Here is a 17,362-nt window from a genome sequence, read left to right as displayed (position 1 = left end):
GCTGTGCTGTCAGTGAGAATTTCAAGCCAGTGGTTCTTAGCTTGCTGATCTCTGTGGGAGTGGGACCCCATGAGCAAGATCACTTGGCTCCCTGGCTTCAGCCCCCTTTCCAGGAGAGTGAACGGTTCTGTCTTGCTGGGGTTCCAGGTATGACTAGGGTATGAAAAGAAAATAAAAACTCCTGCAGCTAGCTCCATGTCTGCTTGAACAGCCGCCCAGTTTTGTGCTTGAAACCCAGGGCCCTGGCAGTGTAGGCACACAAGGAAATCTCCTGGTTTGCAGAATGCAAAAACCGTGGGAAAAGCATATTTTCTGGGCCTGATACCACAGTCCCTCATGGCTTCCCTAGGCTGGGAAAGGGAGGACCCCTGCTCCTTGTACTTCCTGTCCTGCTCCTTGTACTTCCTGGGTGAGGCAATGCCCCTCCCTGCTTCTGCTCACCCTCTGTGGGCTGCACACACTGTCTAGCCAGTCCCAGTGAGATGAACAGGGTACCTCAGTTGGAAATGCATAAATCACCTGCTTTGTGCATTAGTTTCCCTGGGAACTGCAGACTGGAGCTCTCCCTGTTTGGCCATCTTGCCAGCAGATTGACAGTCTCTGTGTTTAAAATTCCTAAGAAATACGTTATTCTTGTGAATAAACTCACCTCTTCATTGTTTTGAATTAATCAATTTTAACCTACATGTAAAATACTGACGTTTTTCTTTGATATCTCTATTTGCATCTTCTCAATTAGCACATCCTGGTAAATGTCATCTTTATCTAAGTATTTTTGGCACTGATTCTTATATATCTGATTTTTAATCATGGTGCATATTCTCTGGGTTAGAAAGATGCTCTGTCAGGTGGTGTTGTAGTCCTAGAGTTTCTCTACCATTAACCTATGAATCATGCATAAAGTTACATTTACTTTCCTAGGTAAACAACCCAGTATCAGGTTTTATTGCAACTGTAACTATGAGAAAGTCAGTTATTATTCCACTATTTTTTTTTCTTCTACTGATAGGTCTCTTCGTGAAGTTTTATGTAACTCTAAACAAATATATATTTTTTACTTTTGTTTTCTGTCCAGTATAAAATGGTCTTTTGTTTTATCTGTGTCATAATTTCTTTTAAAAAGCTTATTTCTTTCAGTGTTGATGCCATCTGAAGTAAACAAAATATGTGCTCCAAAATGTAAAATAGATCATCATGCACAATATCAAGAGGTAGGCCTTTGTTTTCTCTGTCCTACTTCTCTGACTTTAATAATGGTTAAAATGTTTAAAATTAAAAAATTAAAAATACCTATTCATTTTATGTTACAGTTGTCATATATTCATAGTGAATAGTGATGAGCAACTGAACTGTGTTCAGTATTCATCGACGTTGTTTGACAATCATTTAAATCTGATAAATTATATTGTTCCAACCTGTTGTCAGCTCTAAACTTCGCAGAAAGAAGAATGTACAGCCCCTACATTTTAAGGAACAGACCTTCAAAGGAGACTCTACCATAGCATCCATCTGTGAAAAAGCCTTCGTTAACCACACAGTAAAAAAGAAGGTTGTCCAAACTTCTAGTAAGAGTTAGAACTAGTAATACTATCAAATTTAACCCTAAAGCCAACATTACTAAATACTATGCAGTATTATTTTTCATGTGACTGTCTCTTTGATAACAAGTTCCTTCTCTAGATTGAATGTTCTATATTCTCATCAAACCCAAGTTAAGGTAACAAAATTTGAAAGACAGGGCAGGCACAGGCACTATCTGGTCTTATCTTAAAGTCACCTAGCACAGTGCACTAAGGTCCTTGCATTTTACTACACCTGTGATAAAAACTTGTCTTTATTGCCTTGATGTGACTGCAGCATGTTCAATTTTCTTTTACCATATGGCACTAGAATTTCAGTCACATTGTACAATGTATTTATATATACAAATACATGCTAACTAACTACTTCTTTCTGAGTCTCTTAAAAGACACTGATTAAAAGTCAGCTATGATACTTAAATTTTACTGGTCACTACATGCTGATGAATCTGCTACCCATAGCTACTTTTATAACCACCAGATTTTCTTTCCTTTACTTCTTTAGATGAGATATATTGAGATGAAACATCACACAATTTTACACATTTTTAATGCCATTTTTAAGTTATGACTTCCTTTGCAATAGGAACCAAGCACTGGCAATACTGAGAATGCCTCCAACCAACTTCACTACACAATGTGTTTATACCAATTTCTGTTACCATTTCTCCTGAAATGCTTTTCACATACTCAAAATCCGTGATGTCTCTAATGAGAAAAAACATTGAAGCTGGAAGAATATAGCCTATTGTAATAATCTGCACTAGAGCAGTGTTGCCATCTAGGAAGATAAATTATTCACCATGGGCCTTGGATATTTTTATACTTCTTTTTTGCTGTATCTGCCTTCAGTCCTTATTCTTAATATGTCAGTTAACCCCAGAATCATGTCTAAAGGCTCTACTTCCTATGCTATTTTTGAAAATCCTTTCACTCTTCCTAGTTACCTGGGACCTTATGTTGTATGAAATAAAGCATTAGCTTGGTAAGCCAGGAATAGAAGACTGTACATCCTCTCAGATGAATGTAGCACTGCTATTCCGAGGCATTATAGCACAGTGTTTTTATCATTTGGGATTAGGTGTCAGAATGTCTTGCTCTACAGCCTGGCTCTGTTAGAGCTAGTTGTAAAACCTTGGATAAGTTGGGCAACCACTTTATCTCAGTCTTTTCTCTTTTTTGAGATGGAATCTTGCTCTATTGTCCAGGCTGGAGTGCAGTGGCATGATCTCGGCTCACTGCAACCTCTGCCTCCTGGGTTCAAGCAATTCTCCTGCCTCAGCCTCCCTGTTAGCTGGAATTACAGGCACGCACCACCATGCCCAGCTAATTTTTTTGTATTTTTAGTAGAGTCAGGGTTTCACTATGTTGGTCAGGCTGGTCTTGAACTCTTGACTCTTTATCATAGAAATGATGTGATATCAATACATACCTTATGGGAATAATATCAGAATTAGATTAATTCATATAAAACACTCAGAACAGTGCTAAATCTATGGTAAGCTCTCAATAGAGATCAGCTATTATTATCCTCTAATTACACATTATATGTTACAGAAATATTTTAATAAAAATTGTATTTTCTTTTCAAGAGTATGCTACAAAAATATTTTAAACATTTTATGTAAAAATTCCTAAGTTATAAAACCATTATTTATATCTCTAATTCTCATTCAGTACGTGTATTAGTCAGGATTCATCAGAAACATACGTGTGTGTATGTTTGTGTGTGTGTGTGTGTGCATGTGTATGCAGCCTGAGAGAGAACTAGAAGGAGAGAGAGAGGGAATTTTAAGGAATTGGCTTATGCAAACATCTGCATGGTAGGCCAGCAGGGTAAAAAGAGTCACAGTTTAAGTCAGAAAGTAGCCAGCTAGCAGAATTCCTGTTTGTTTGTTTTTTTTTTAAAAAGAGGTCAGTCTTTTTCTATTAAGGCCTTCAACTGGTAAGTCTTAATATATATTATGTCCCCTTTTTCCCTTAATATAAAGAGTAACTTGCTTCACTCAAAAGCTACTGATAGAGATGTTAATCTTCTCTAAGAAATGCCTTCACTGAAACATCTAGAATGATGTTTGAATAAATATCTGGGGACTGCGGGCAAGCATATTTGACATCTACAATTAACCATCACAACACCTTTTATTAAATTCTTATTAGATGAATTGTGCTTGCAAAATTGAAGAAGGAAGTAACTATATGGAAAGAAAGTTGAATCATAAAACTTGAGTTTTTCTCCAAGATTCTAATAGAAAGATATTTTAGTCACCTTTACTCCTTATTTAATTAAATGTTGACAGGGGCAGTAACAAGGTGAAATCACAATAATGAATTTAAGAACTTTATACTCAGACTATATTAATTAAAATTATCCATCCTTTAGAGTACTACAATAAAATAAATATTATCTCCATATTTCATAAGATTTTTTCTGCCAAATAATCACTAGAGGTGGTTTCCAAAAGCAAAATGAAAATGATGGGTAGTGGATTTCTTTTTGGACTGATGTAAGCTTCTTATTCCTCTCTCAATTTTGCAAAGTATGAATACATTTACTCTGGAATATCTTTTTTAATTATCTGCAACATCTTTTTTAATTATCTGCAACAGGTCCTTGTCAGCTTTCACAAGAACTGTGAAAAAGGAAACTAATCAACAAAGCAAACTCATCTCTTGTTTTATTTATTTATTATTATTTTGTCTCAGGAATTGCTCTAGGCTCTGTTCTTCACTTGTCTATCTATGTGCTTTGAGAATATTTATATACACACATGCACACACAACATTTTTATCTCTTTTTTTCAGTGTTTGGCTACTTTAGGTCCCTTGTTTCAGCTACTCTCCTTCTACCTGACTGGAACTTGGCACTGCTTGAGATTTCTCCTTAATCACCATTCCTTCAGCCTCAAGCATCCTAGAAGCTAGGTCCTTATGAATCTCTCATCTACCCCAATTCACCTGGGTGGGGGCATGGGTAGATAGAAACCTATTTTATGTGCTGGTTTCTGGTAGATAAATAATACACACACAGAGTTTTAGGAGGAATGTGTCCTTCCCTCAAATAAACATGTTTGGTAATGAGTATAAGCAAAACAACCTGCATAACTGTGTCAGAGTAAGTACTTGTACACAGGAATTTTTAGGGAGCCAAAAATAACTATGGTACTCCTATATTCAGTAAAAATATAATAATAATAAAATAAAAGATTGATTTTCTGCTTAGCCTGATAAACTTGCATCTGCCTGTTGCATAATTCACTAAACAAAATGGGCAAAGTACAAGAGGAGTTTTTATGATAGTGGGACGAAAATAGTTCACTATATTTCCTTCGACTTAAATGCCTTCATTTCCTAGTCATAGTAAACTCTTGTTCTCTAGTAATGCCCAGAAATAGCTATTTGGTTAAGCCCTCTCAGGCCATTCAATTATTAGAAAGATATTCATATTTAATACCTATTTTTCATATATATATGTATTAAATTCAATAGCAACAACAGAAATGGTTGTATAGCACTGCATACATAAATATTATAGTATAGTAGGTACTGTATACCTGCTAAATAACTGCTATGAGGTCATACCTGCTTTGTAATATATACTGAATATCTGTTACAGCAAATACTTAGTTGGTCCCTTACCTTAAGGAGCTCATTGTAATATGAGAGCCAGAAATTATAGAAAATAAATATTTTCTAGGAATTCCATTTAATGAGCTCCTTATCATTATCATTTAAATTGGTTAGATTTATTTATGAATTAAATTTTCCCATTGAACCCTCAAGGAGAAACTTATCATCTCTCCCTTTCCCCTCCCCTCTAGAGACAAAATAAATATCTTTAAAGAATTATCTTGCTTGTGGGCATCCTTTCTTTTTCCATCTTGTCTTCAATTCATGGCTGTCAACATGTGTCACATTCTTCTGCAATTGCTCTTGCTTGAGGCATCAAAATTTTCTTGTTACCTTATTTCCAGTGTAACGTATGCTTGTCTTTATATATTTTGAGCTCTCTCAGACCTTCATAATGTTAATCAACCTTCTTTCTCAGAAATAAGTGTTGAAAAAATTGCCTACAAGTTAGACATGCCTTAGACAAAGGCATTCAAACAATGCCACTTCAAAATTTGCCACTTCGTTCCATTATTTTAAATTAAAGGCCTTTGAAATACAGCAGATACAAGAAGGGCACTCTGACTTTTCTTTTTTCCTGAAAGCAGGAGATAAAGCTCGCAGGTGAAAGGTGCCCTCCTGGTACCTGGTGGAAGGAAGACATCCTTATCACCAGACAGGCAGTTGAGGCTGAGAGGAATCTGCACAAATAAATCTTGTTAAACTAATTCCTATCTTCATAGTCACTTTTTTTTCCACAATTATCTGCCATAGCCCCAAACCCTTTGTCGTGTCATGTTTTCACAATGTACTACTGCTTGTTTAACCTGGTACATAAGTTTAGGGCTCTAATTGATTCTTTGGGTCTTGACTTTTTTTTAATGTGAGGGCGCCCAGGTGCCTACAAAAATTATTAAATAAAATGTGTGTATTTTTATCTTCTTAGTCTGTCTATGGCCATTTAATTCTTAGGCCCAGCTAGATTTCCTAAGAAGGCAGGGGAAGAATTCTACTTCCGTTACACCAAAATAATTTATCATGGAAGTTGTAGTATATTGGATGATAGTTCTCAAACTTATTGTCCACCCAGAAACTCAGAATGTGATCTGAGGCTAAAGATGAGATCATACTGGATTAGGATGGGTAAAAAAGCTAATGAAAGTGTCCTTATAAAGGACAGAACAAAACACAAAGTGACACACAGGAAAAGTTGATGTGAAGCTAGAAGCAGAGATTGGAGAGATGTGGCCAAGGAAAGCCAACAATTGCCAGTAATTGCTGATGAATTACAGTAGTAATAGATAAAACAAATTGCTAATTAATTAATCAACTAAATGAGTTCAAGTGATGGCAAAGCTACATTTTTAAATATATTTTGCTATATGTCACTTTGTGACAATTACATTTGTTGACATTTCAATATTATTAGCTTTCTTACATATCATTAAAACTGACTATCTTTACTGAAGAATGAATATAATGTCTTGTGGGTATGGATGTATATTTGTAGATGAAATCTAGTTATAATCTCTCCTTTATTACAGAAGATAATGGTATTTGAACAGTTATAAATAGAATAGAATAAAGTAATCTGGGCTGGAAGGAAAACATGTTTTCCCCCTATTTATTGTGTCAGCCAAGTACAAGAAAAAAATGTATAAACAAATTGCTGAAACTCAAAGGTTTAGCAGTGTTTCACATCCTTGTAAACTCAAGTAACACGATGAAAAATACAAAATGCTTCTTAACTTCTGAGTATGTTAGAAACATATCGGGGAAGCTGCCCCAGTAGTCACGTAGGTTCTTTTCAATTTTCCCTAAGCATCGGCCGGTTTGAGAAATAAAGGGACAGAGTTCAAAAGAGAGAAATTTTAAAGCTGGGCATCTGGGGAAGACATCACATGTCAGTAGGTTCCGTGATGCCCCACAAGCCGCAAAAAACAGCAAGATTTTATTAGCAAATTTCAAAATGGGAGGGAGTGTGTGAATAGGTGTGGATCACAGACATCAAGTACTTTACAAGGTAATAGAATATCACAAGGCAAGTGGAGGCAGGGCGAGATCACAGGACCACAGGACCGGGGCAAAATTAAAATTGCTAATGAAGTTTCGGGCACCATTGTCATTGATAACATCTTATCAGGAGACAGGGTTTTGAGATCAACCAGTCTGACCAAAATTTATTAGGCGGGAATTTCCTCTTCCTAATAAGCCTGGGAGCCCTACGGGAGACTGGGATCTATTTCACCCCTGCAGTCTCGACCTTAAGAGACAGGCGCACCTGGGGGGGCTGTTTATAAACCTTTACCTCCAGGCGTGCATTCTCTTTCCCAGGGATGTTCCATGCTGAGAAAAAGAATTCAGTGATATTTCTCCCATTTGCTTTTGAAAGAAGAGAAATATGGCTCTGTTCTGCCTGGCTCACCAGCAGTCACAGTTTAAGGTTATGTCTCTTATTCCCTGAACAATTACTGTTATCCTGTTCTATTTTCAAGGTGCCCAGATTTCATATTGCTTAAACATACTTGCTGTACAATTTGTGCAGTTAATGCAATTATCACATGGTCCTGAGGCGACACACATCTTCCTCAGCTGACAGGATTAAGAGATTAAACTAAAGACAGGCATAGGAAATCACAAGGGTATTGATTCGGGAAGTGATAAGTGTCCATGAAATCTTTACAACTTATGTTTAGAGATTGCAGTAAAGACAGGCATAAGAAATTATAAAAGTATTAATTTGGGGAACTAATAAATGTCCATGAAATCTTTACAATCCATGTTCTTCTGCCGTGGCTTCAGCCCATTCCTCCGTTTGGGGTCCCTGACTTCCTGCAACAGAAACAGACATGAAATTTATCATCTTTCCTTTCTATCTTTCACATATAGCTCAACATTTCTAAGAAAATAGACTTTTTTGAAACTTATGTAAAGACTAAGTGTAAAATTTATTTGTTTCCATACTTTCAGGCTAAAGTGAAAATTTATTTAAAGTAATCTATTTGGATATTTCAATGTTTGGACCTCAAGTCTGGATTTGTTTTTATCCATTGTGCTCTAAGCATAAGTAAATCAGTTAAATCAATACATTTCCTGATAGTACTGTGTCCGGAATTGGTTCCTTCTGGTGGGTTCTTGGTCTCACTGACTTCAAGAATGAAGCCATGGACACTTGCAGTGAGTGTTACAGTTCTTAAAGACGGTGTGTCTGGAGTTTGTTCCTTCAGATGTTCAGATGTGTCCAGAGTTTCTTCCCTCTGGTGGGTTCATGGTCTTGCTGTCTTCAGGAATGAAACTGCAGACCTTTGCAGTGAGTGTTACAGCTCTTAAAAGGTGGCACGTCCGGAGTTGTTCATTCCTCCCGGTGGGTTCGTGGTCTCGCTGACTTCAAGAGTGAAGCCGCAGACCTTCGCAGTGAGTGTTACAGCTCTTAAACGTGGCATGTCCAGAGTTATGCATTCCTCCCAGTGGGTTCGTGGTCTTGCTGACTTCATGAGTGAAGCTGCAGACCTCACCAGTGAGTGTCATAGCTCACAAAGGTAGTGCGGACCCAAAGAGTGAGCAGCAGCAAGATTTATTTCTAAGAGCAAAAGAACAACACTCCCACAGCACAGAAGCAGTTGCTGCTGCTGCCTCTGGTGGCCAGCTTTTATTCCCTTATTTGGCCCCGCCCATGTCCTGCTGATTAGTCCATTTTACAGAACCCTGATTGGTCCATTTTACAGAGTGCTGATTGGTCCATTTTTACACAGTGCTGACAATTGTGTTTACAAACCTTTAGCTAGACACAGAGCGCTGATTGGTGCCTTTTTACAGAGTGCTGACTAGTGTGTTTACAAACCTTTAGCTAGACACAGAGCACTGATTGGTGTGTTTACAATCCTTTAGCTAGACAGAAAAGTTCTCCAAGTCCCCACCAGACCCAGAAGCCCAGCAGGCTTCACCTCCCAGTACCCTCTATTTCTTTTGTCGTGTTTTCTGCCTATTTTCAAAATTTAAAGTGTATGTGTATTTATATATCTGTATAAAAGTGACAAAGTAAACACTGAGTATAAGCAGGCTGCAATAATTCCTTAGTAATGGAATTTTCAAAGATGGGAACAAGGAGAATTTTGCATTAGTGTTAAAGGGAAGTTCAAAGCTGTAACACAAAACTTGGTGTATATCACTTGCTCTAAAGAGTGATGTTGGACGTTTATAAAGAAGTTCAAATTTTAGAAGACTTTTCTTATAGCTAGCATGTTTAATGGCAAGGAAGCCTGGAATCAGAGGAAGCAACTAAGACATTACATCAAAAATCTAAGAGAGAGGTGCTGCGATATGGACAAAGGGACTGGTAGTGGGAGCATATAGGATGGAATGGGTTCGAAAGGCAGAGGGCAGGGAAAACCTGGCTGAATGTAAAAATTGCCAATGATTGACAAATGGGAAAAGCGTCCTTACTGCTCTTTTCTTACTTAGTATTGGGCCATTATGGAAGAGCATTTGTTTTGATATAAGTCACCTCACGAGAGTCATAGGAATAACATCAATGAGTTTTGCTAAATGTTCAGGCAACGAGTAAAGGAAATGCAGTCATCTCTGAGTCATTCAGGGGCTGATTATCCGGGTGATGGAGTTTTCAGATGTCTCCCTCCCACTATCCCTGTTCCATCTATTGCTAGCAATTGGTCATTTTGCTGTTCATTAGTCTTCTTACCAGCAGGATGGGAACTATTTTAAAACTCCAAAGTCTTCAAATGTTGCATCTGGTTTGCATCTTAATTGAGATTTTGTTTGTTTTTGTCTCTATGGAGTCCAGCAAAACCTTTCCTAGCATCAGAGAGTATTTCAGAGCAGTAACAGCTCTTGAAAATCATGCAATTAAAATGTTAAATGAGTTTCCCAGGTCACATCGCTAGAAGAGGGAAAAGAACTGGATTGAACTCCAGATCTCAAAATTAATACACTATTCCTTCCACTGAGGTCACTGTCTATATGTTCTTCACTATAATAATATTGAAAATTATCTTTAAACAGATGCGTGGAGTATTCTATAGATCAACTTATTGCTTAGGCCCACATCACTTTCTCACAAAAGCTGGTTCATATAATTATTTCATGATGCGGCTGAGGCTGCCTCCCATCAGACATTACACCTCTGGGTTCTGTCCATTTTAAGTTTGTCTACAGAGTGGGAAGCCAGCTTCTGAGCTTCTCTTTCTTCTTTGGTTCCATGAAAACAAGCACATAGGTCCATATTTTAAAATTATTTTTAAATGGTTTATAGATAATCACAGCAGAAATATAAGAAATAAGGACAAAACAGCTACTTAGAGACAAACCCTTTACTGTGATGGTAACTGGAGATTTCCAAACAGCAGCCATACTGTTTTTATTCCTATTTTGGGGACTGTCATTTGCTCTTTTTCTTTCTAACACAACCATCTTAATTATTCCAGGATTCAGTATGGAAAAATCACAAATGTCCTTTGCAACTAGCATGATTGTCACACTGGGTGGCATATATGTATTTGTGAAAATAAAGATTTAAATTGTTTAAAGTGCCAGAAACGGACAGGGAAATAACTGTAGCAGTTTCATATGATTTTTTTTTCTTTGAAGGACATTGCTACAAGGTGTAAGTGGGGCCGTGTGTGTGTGTGTGTGTGTGTATGTTTGTGTGTATTTTCATGGCCCAGTTTCTCTTTTGCAATTGACATAAAAATCAATCACTTTGGAAATATGGAGTAACCTACACAGCATTTTCATAAACTCACATTCAGTAAGTTACCTACCCCATTGCAAAAAAAACTTACAAAAATTTTTCACATAGGAACCTGTTGTCTTTTCATTAATAATAATTGACACATGGAACCAGGGTACAAATACACATAAAATTAATTCAATGTCAATTCAACGTTTATTGAAATGCTACTATGTTACATTAATCACTCTAATCACAATTACATGATATTTTATCATCCTTTGTTTTTCCTTTTATCTTTTCCTCTCCCCTTTGTACAAACTAGCCAGCCTTATTCCACAAACATTATGTTCAAAATGAGAAGACTGCCATGTATTTTCTTTTTTTTTCATTTTCTTTATTCTTCTTCTTCTTCTTCTTTTTTTTTTTTCATATAATCTTGCTCCTTCTAAGGCTTCCCTGTAATTCCAAACTTTTGTTTCCAGACTCTCTGGCTTCCAGGAATGGTCTATTTCTGCCTATAAAACCATATCTATTTTTAAATTTAGTTTCTACATGTTTAACATTTCTTTCTTAAGGATGGCTTTGTCTTTCTTTCATGCTTCTATGTGCATTCAAAATAGAGAAATAAACCAATATTCATCAAAGGCCATCCAAATGCCAAACTCCTAACATATGCCATATTATTTAATTCTAACTTTAAAAAGTATAAAACTTTCATTTTTTAGTGATAAGACAGCAGATGCTTAGAAAAGCCATACTTAATGATTGGACAAAAAAATTGTTGAAGCTGTTATTTAAATGAACTGCCCCCATGCTAAAGTCTTTCACATACTGAGGCCCTTTACTACATTCCATTTTTTTTAAGTATGTGCATATGAATAAATGTACCCATAACATTGCATTTTTAGTTGAAAGGAGGAACCATGTGTAATTTAAATCTGTACTCAAAGTGACAGAGTATTTTATTATAGGTGAGACAAAATAAACGTTTATTGAATTTAATTTAACTGAATAGTTTCTCAATCTTGTAAATGACATAAACAAATAGTACAAAAAGCTACACTGTAAATCTCATTACTATAATAAGACAGTAAGAATTTTGAATCCTTAAGAGTAAATGTGATTAACTTAAATATATAATAGGTACTTTCAGTCAGAGTAGGGCACATAATTGACTAAACAGCTAAGCCTAAAACTTTAGTGCATACATAGTTTACTGAGAAGTGTTTTGCACAGCCCAGGTATACTTCCTGGAAAAAAAATGCTATTGTAATGGCTGGTAGACATACTTTTCTTTAACTTTAGTTAATCAAACTTGAAAGTTTTGCAATCAGAGCCAGAGCAAGATGCATAGAAAACAACAGGGTGGCTTCTAATAAGGGTACATATAATTCCTTTATATCAAGTGCTATATTAGCTGTCTAAGAATGAGTTGGATCTTTTAACATTTCCATATGTTGTTATTTCAGAATACTTATTTCATCTGAATCATTGATTTCTAGGGTCTGAAAGTTCAGTGAGTTGCAATTGATTTTGCCTGGCAGCCTTCTAATATGTGAAGGTTAGTGCATTGCATCCCATGAGAGGAATCTTGCATTGCTTGGAAAAGAGCTTATATATAGGCTGGCTTTTTAACCCATAATAGTAATTAATGAACCATGGATTTCATCTTGTATTGACCAATCTGTTATCTTCTGCCCTGAGGCTGCAAACTGAAGCTATAATCCATTCCAACATTTTGGAGATGTATACCATAGGCCTTAAGGGGATTAAATCAATAAACACTGTTGGATTAGTAAAATCTCGTACCCATTGCTCAAAAACTATCCCTAAGCGTATGCATACTTGAAGGTTAATTGGTGATATAATCACTTTATAAGCAAGACAGCACCTTACTACAATGGTTTCATGTAGAGAAAATACATAATCAAATGAACAATTTCTATGTTCTCAATCAAGAGCCTACAAACTTCTTTGTGTGAAGGGCTACATAATAAATATTTTAAGCTCTGTGGGTCATAACGCCTCAGTTGCAACTATGCAACTCTGCCATTCTATCATGAAAGCAGCTGAAGACAATGCGTTAACAAATGGTGTGGCTACATTCCAACAAAAGCTACTTATAGAATTTATTTACAGAAATAGAGGGCAGAATATGACTTGCAGGCCTTCAGGTTATGACCCCTTTTCTAGACACTGCACATGAATTATCTCATTTAATTTTCACAGCATCTGTGAGGTATATATATTATTATTCCTTATTTTTAAATGAGTATATTGAGGAATATAATGTTTATTATTCAAGTATACTACTATACTACTTCAACTACTATGATCAAGTAGAGTTATGATTTGAAACCATATTGTCTTGACCAGTTTACTATTATAATTATTTCCCTTTTGGTCAAGTGTCTGGATTAGTTAATATTAATGGAAGTCCATTTTATTTTATCTTTTTCTGTGATTCTCATCAAGAATCTCCTAACTTGAGATTCCAAACATCTGTTCCACTCCAGCTAAAATGTCCACACTCCGGATAACAGTTAAGACAAAAGGGAAGAGGAAGAGAAAAGGAAAATATTACTTGCTTTAATGGAATTGCCTACCTGTTATACACAGCACTTCTGTTTCTTCACATGACCACATTTGAGAGAACTGGGAATAGTCTTTATTCCAGGCATCTACATGTCAGATGTAAGTCACAAATTCTATAACTGTGAAAGAAGGGAAGAATTGAAGTAGGCGACCTGACACACTCTCATCAGACCCATACTTTATCTGCTTAATGCACTGCGAGTGGAAATGGAAGTGTTAGCTGAAATTTGTCGAGCTGCTACAAGAAACACATTCTATGTGAGCTTACCATAGGCCCTGTCATTTAGTCATCAACACTCTCTGATTAAAAAAAAAAAAGAGTCTTAGGTAGATTAATTAATACTGCCAACTTCACATAGATGGAAAACAGCAAGTTCAAGAACAATCCAGCTATGTCTGATTTCTAAGTTCATATAATTTTCATTAGATTAGTAATTTTTCAACAGTTAGAATTGTTTAAGCTAATGTGAGAGTCTGACAGAAGTTAAAGTCTGTAAAAATCAAACTTACGTGAACAAAATTTATCTTAAACCATCTGAGGGCAAAGACCCTGTGGAACCAAAATGGAACATTTATCACAGAGATTCTTAATGAATTATGAAAGATCAAGGGTCACCTGTTCCCTGGGTCTTGATCAAAATTTAAGATGACAGAAAAATGTTAGTACATATTTTTATTAGAAGTAGAGAGGATTAGAATAAAGTCAACAAACAATAAAGGTGAGAAAACATGTCCCAGGGCAGTGCATAAAAGCCCCCTAGGGATCTCATTAAAGTGCAAATTTTGATGCTCTAGATTTGAGATAGAGCCTTTAATTCTGTGTTCCATTACAAAAATAAAAACTCCCATTTTGTACGTTGCCTGTTCACTCTGATGGTAGTTTCTTTTGCTGTGCAGAAGCTCTTTAGTTTAATTAGATCACATTTGTCAATTTTGGCTTTTGTTGCCATTGCTTTTGGTGTTTTAGACACGAAGTCCTTGCCCATGCCTATGTCGTGAATGGTAATGCCTAGGTTTTCTTCTAGGGTTTTTATGGTTTTAGGTCTAATGTTTAAGTCTTTAATCCATCTTGAATTGATTTTTGTATAAGGTGTAAGGAAGGGATCCAGTTTCAGCTTTCTACATATGGCTAGCCAGTTTTCCCAGCACCATTTATTAAATAGGGAATCCTTTCCCCATTTCTTGTTTTTCTCAGGTTTGTCAAAGATCAGATAGTTGTAGATAGGCGGCGTTATTTCTGAGGGCTCTGTTCTGTTCCATTGATCTATATCTCTGTTTTGGTGCCAGTACCATGCTGTTTTGGTTACTGTAGCCTTGTAGTATAGTTTGAAGTCAGGTAGCGTGATGCCTCCAGCTTTGTTCTTTTGGCTTAGGATTGACTTGGTGATGCGGGCTCTTTTTTGGTTCCATATGAACTTTAAAGTAGTTTTTTCCAATTCTGTGAAGAAAGTCATTGGTAGCTTGATGGGGATGGCATTGAATCTATAAATTACCTTGGGCAGTATGGCCATTTTCACGATATTGATTCTTCCTACCCATGAGCATGGAATGTTCTTCCATTTGTTTGTATCCTCTTTTATTTCATTGAGCAGTGGTTTGTAGTTCTCCTTTAAGAGGTCCTTCAAATCCCTTGTAAGTTGGATTCCTAGGTATTTTATTTTCTTTGAAGCAATGGTGAATGGGAGTTCACTCATGATTTGGCTCTCTGTTTATCTGTTATTGGTGTATAAGAATGCTTGTGATTTTTGTACATTGATTTTGTATCCTGAGGCTTTGCTGAAGTTGCTTATCAGCTTAAGGAGATTTTGGGCTGAGACAGTGGGGTTTTCTAGATATACAATCATGTCATCTACAAACAGGGACACTTTGACTTCCTCTTTTCCTAATTGAATACCCTTTATTTCCTTCTCCTGCCTAATTGCCCTGGCCAGAACTTCCAACACTATGTTGAATAGGAGTGGTGAGAGAGGGCAACCCTGTCTTGTGCCAGTTTTTCAAAGGGAATGCTTCCAGTTTTTGCCCATTCAGTATGATATTGGCTGTGGGTTTGTCATAGATAGCTCTTATTATTTTGAGATACGTCCCATCAATACCTAATTTATTGAGAGTTTTTAGCATGAAGGGTTGTTGAATTTTGTCCAAGGCCTTTTCTGCATCTATTGAGATAATCATGTGGTTTTTGTCTTTGGTTCTGTTTATATGCTGGATTACATTTATTGATTTGCATATATTGAACCAGCCTTGCATCCCAGGGATGAAGCCCACTTGATCATGGTGGATAAGCTTTTTGATGTGCTGCTGGATTCTGTTTGCCAGTATTTTATTGAGGATTTTTGCATCAATGTTCATCAAGGATATTGGTCTAAAATTCTCTGTTTTGGTTGTGTCTCTGCCCGGCTTTGGTATCAGGATGATGCTGGCCTCATAAAATGAGTTAGGGAGGATTCCCTCTTTTTCTATTGATTGGAATAGTTTCAGAAGGAATGGTACCAGTTCCTCCTTGTACCTCTGGTAGAATTTGGCTGTGAATCCATCTGGTCCTGGCCTCTTTTTGGTTGGTAAGCTATTGATTATTGCCACAATTTCAGAGCCTGTTATTGGTCTATTCAGAGATTCAACTTCTTCCTGGTTTAGTCTTGGGAGAGTGTATGTGTCGAGGAATTTATCTATTTCTTCTAGATTTTCTAGTTTATTTGCATAGATTTGCTTGTAGTATTCTCTGGTGGTAGTTTGTATTTCTGTGGGATCAGTGTTGATATCCCCTTTATCATTTTTTATTGTGTCTATTTGATTCTTCTCTCTTTTCTTCTTTATTAGTCTTGCTAGCGGTCTATCAATTTTGTTGATCCTTTCAAAAAACCAGCTCCTGGATTCATTAATTTTTTGAAGGGTTTTTTGTTTCTCTATTTCCTTCAGTTCTGCTCTGATTTTAATTATTTCTAGCTTTCTGCTAGCTTTTGAATGTGTTTGCTCTTGCTTTTCCAGTTCTTTTAATTGTGATGTTAGGGTGTCAATTTTGGATTTTTCCTGCTTTCTCTTGTGGGCATTTAGTGCTATAAATTTCCCTCTACACACTGCTTTGAATGTGTCCCAGAGATTCTGGTATGTTGTGTCTTTGTTCTCTTTGATTTCAAAGAACATCTTTATTTCTGCCTTCATTTCGTTATGTACCCAGTAGTGATTCAGGAGCAGGTTGTTCAGTTTCCATGTAGTTGAGCGGTTTTGAGTGAGTTTCTTAACCTACTCATCTGACAAAGGGCTAATATCCAGAATCTACAAAGAACTCAAACAAATTTACAAGAAGAAAACAAACAACCCCATCAAAAAGTGGGCGAAGGACATGAACAGACACTTCTCAAAAGAAGACATTTATGCAGCCAAAAAACACATGAAAAAATGCTCACCATCACTGGCCATCAGAGAAATGCAAATCAAAACCACAATGAGATACCATCTCACACCAGTTAAAATGGCAATCATTAAAAAGTCAGGAAACAACAGGTGCTGGAGAGGATGTAGAGAAATAGGAACACTTTTACACTGTTGGTGGGACTGTAAACTAGTTTAACCATTGTGGAAGTCAGTGTGGCAATTCCTCAGGGATCTAGGACTAGAAATACCATTTGACCCAGCCATCCCATTACTGGGTATATACCCAAAGGACTATAAATCATGCTGCTATAAAGACACATGCACACATATGTTTATTGCGGCATTATTGACAATAGCAAAGACTTGGAGCCAACCCAAATGTCCAACAACGATAGACTGGATTAAGAAAATGTCGCACATATACACCATGAAATACTATGCAGCCATAAAAAGTGATGAGTTCATGTCCTTTGTAGGGACATGGTTGAAATTGGAAATCATCATTCTCAGTAAACTA

General features: G+C 36.6%; 1 long non-coding RNA gene across 4 annotated transcripts in view; it reads left to right on the top strand.

Annotated features, from left to right (window-relative positions):
• LOC129047963 (uncharacterized) overlaps window positions 1–17,362 on the top strand; it is a 246,145-nt gene that overhangs the window by 101,940 nt on the left and 126,843 nt on the right. For 2 of the 4 annotated variants that reach the window (XR_010136447.1, XR_010136446.1), the window contains exons 6-7: window positions 1,138–1,211; window positions 1,426–1,605. This is a non-coding gene — a long non-coding RNA (uncharacterized LOC129047963). Of the gene's footprint in view, window positions 1–1,137; window positions 1,212–1,425; window positions 1,634–17,362 lie in introns of those variants that run through there. The other 2 variants (XR_010136445.1, XR_010136444.1) reach the window with 2 other exon arrangements.

Source organism: Pongo abelii, chromosome 13 (genome assembly GCF_028885655.2).
Source record: "Pongo abelii isolate AG06213 chromosome 13, NHGRI_mPonAbe1-v2.0_pri, whole genome shotgun sequence".
NCBI classification, from domain to species: Eukaryota; Metazoa; Chordata; class Mammalia; order Primates; family Hominidae; genus Pongo; species Pongo abelii.
This window is presented reverse-complemented; position numbering and strand designations above follow the sequence as displayed.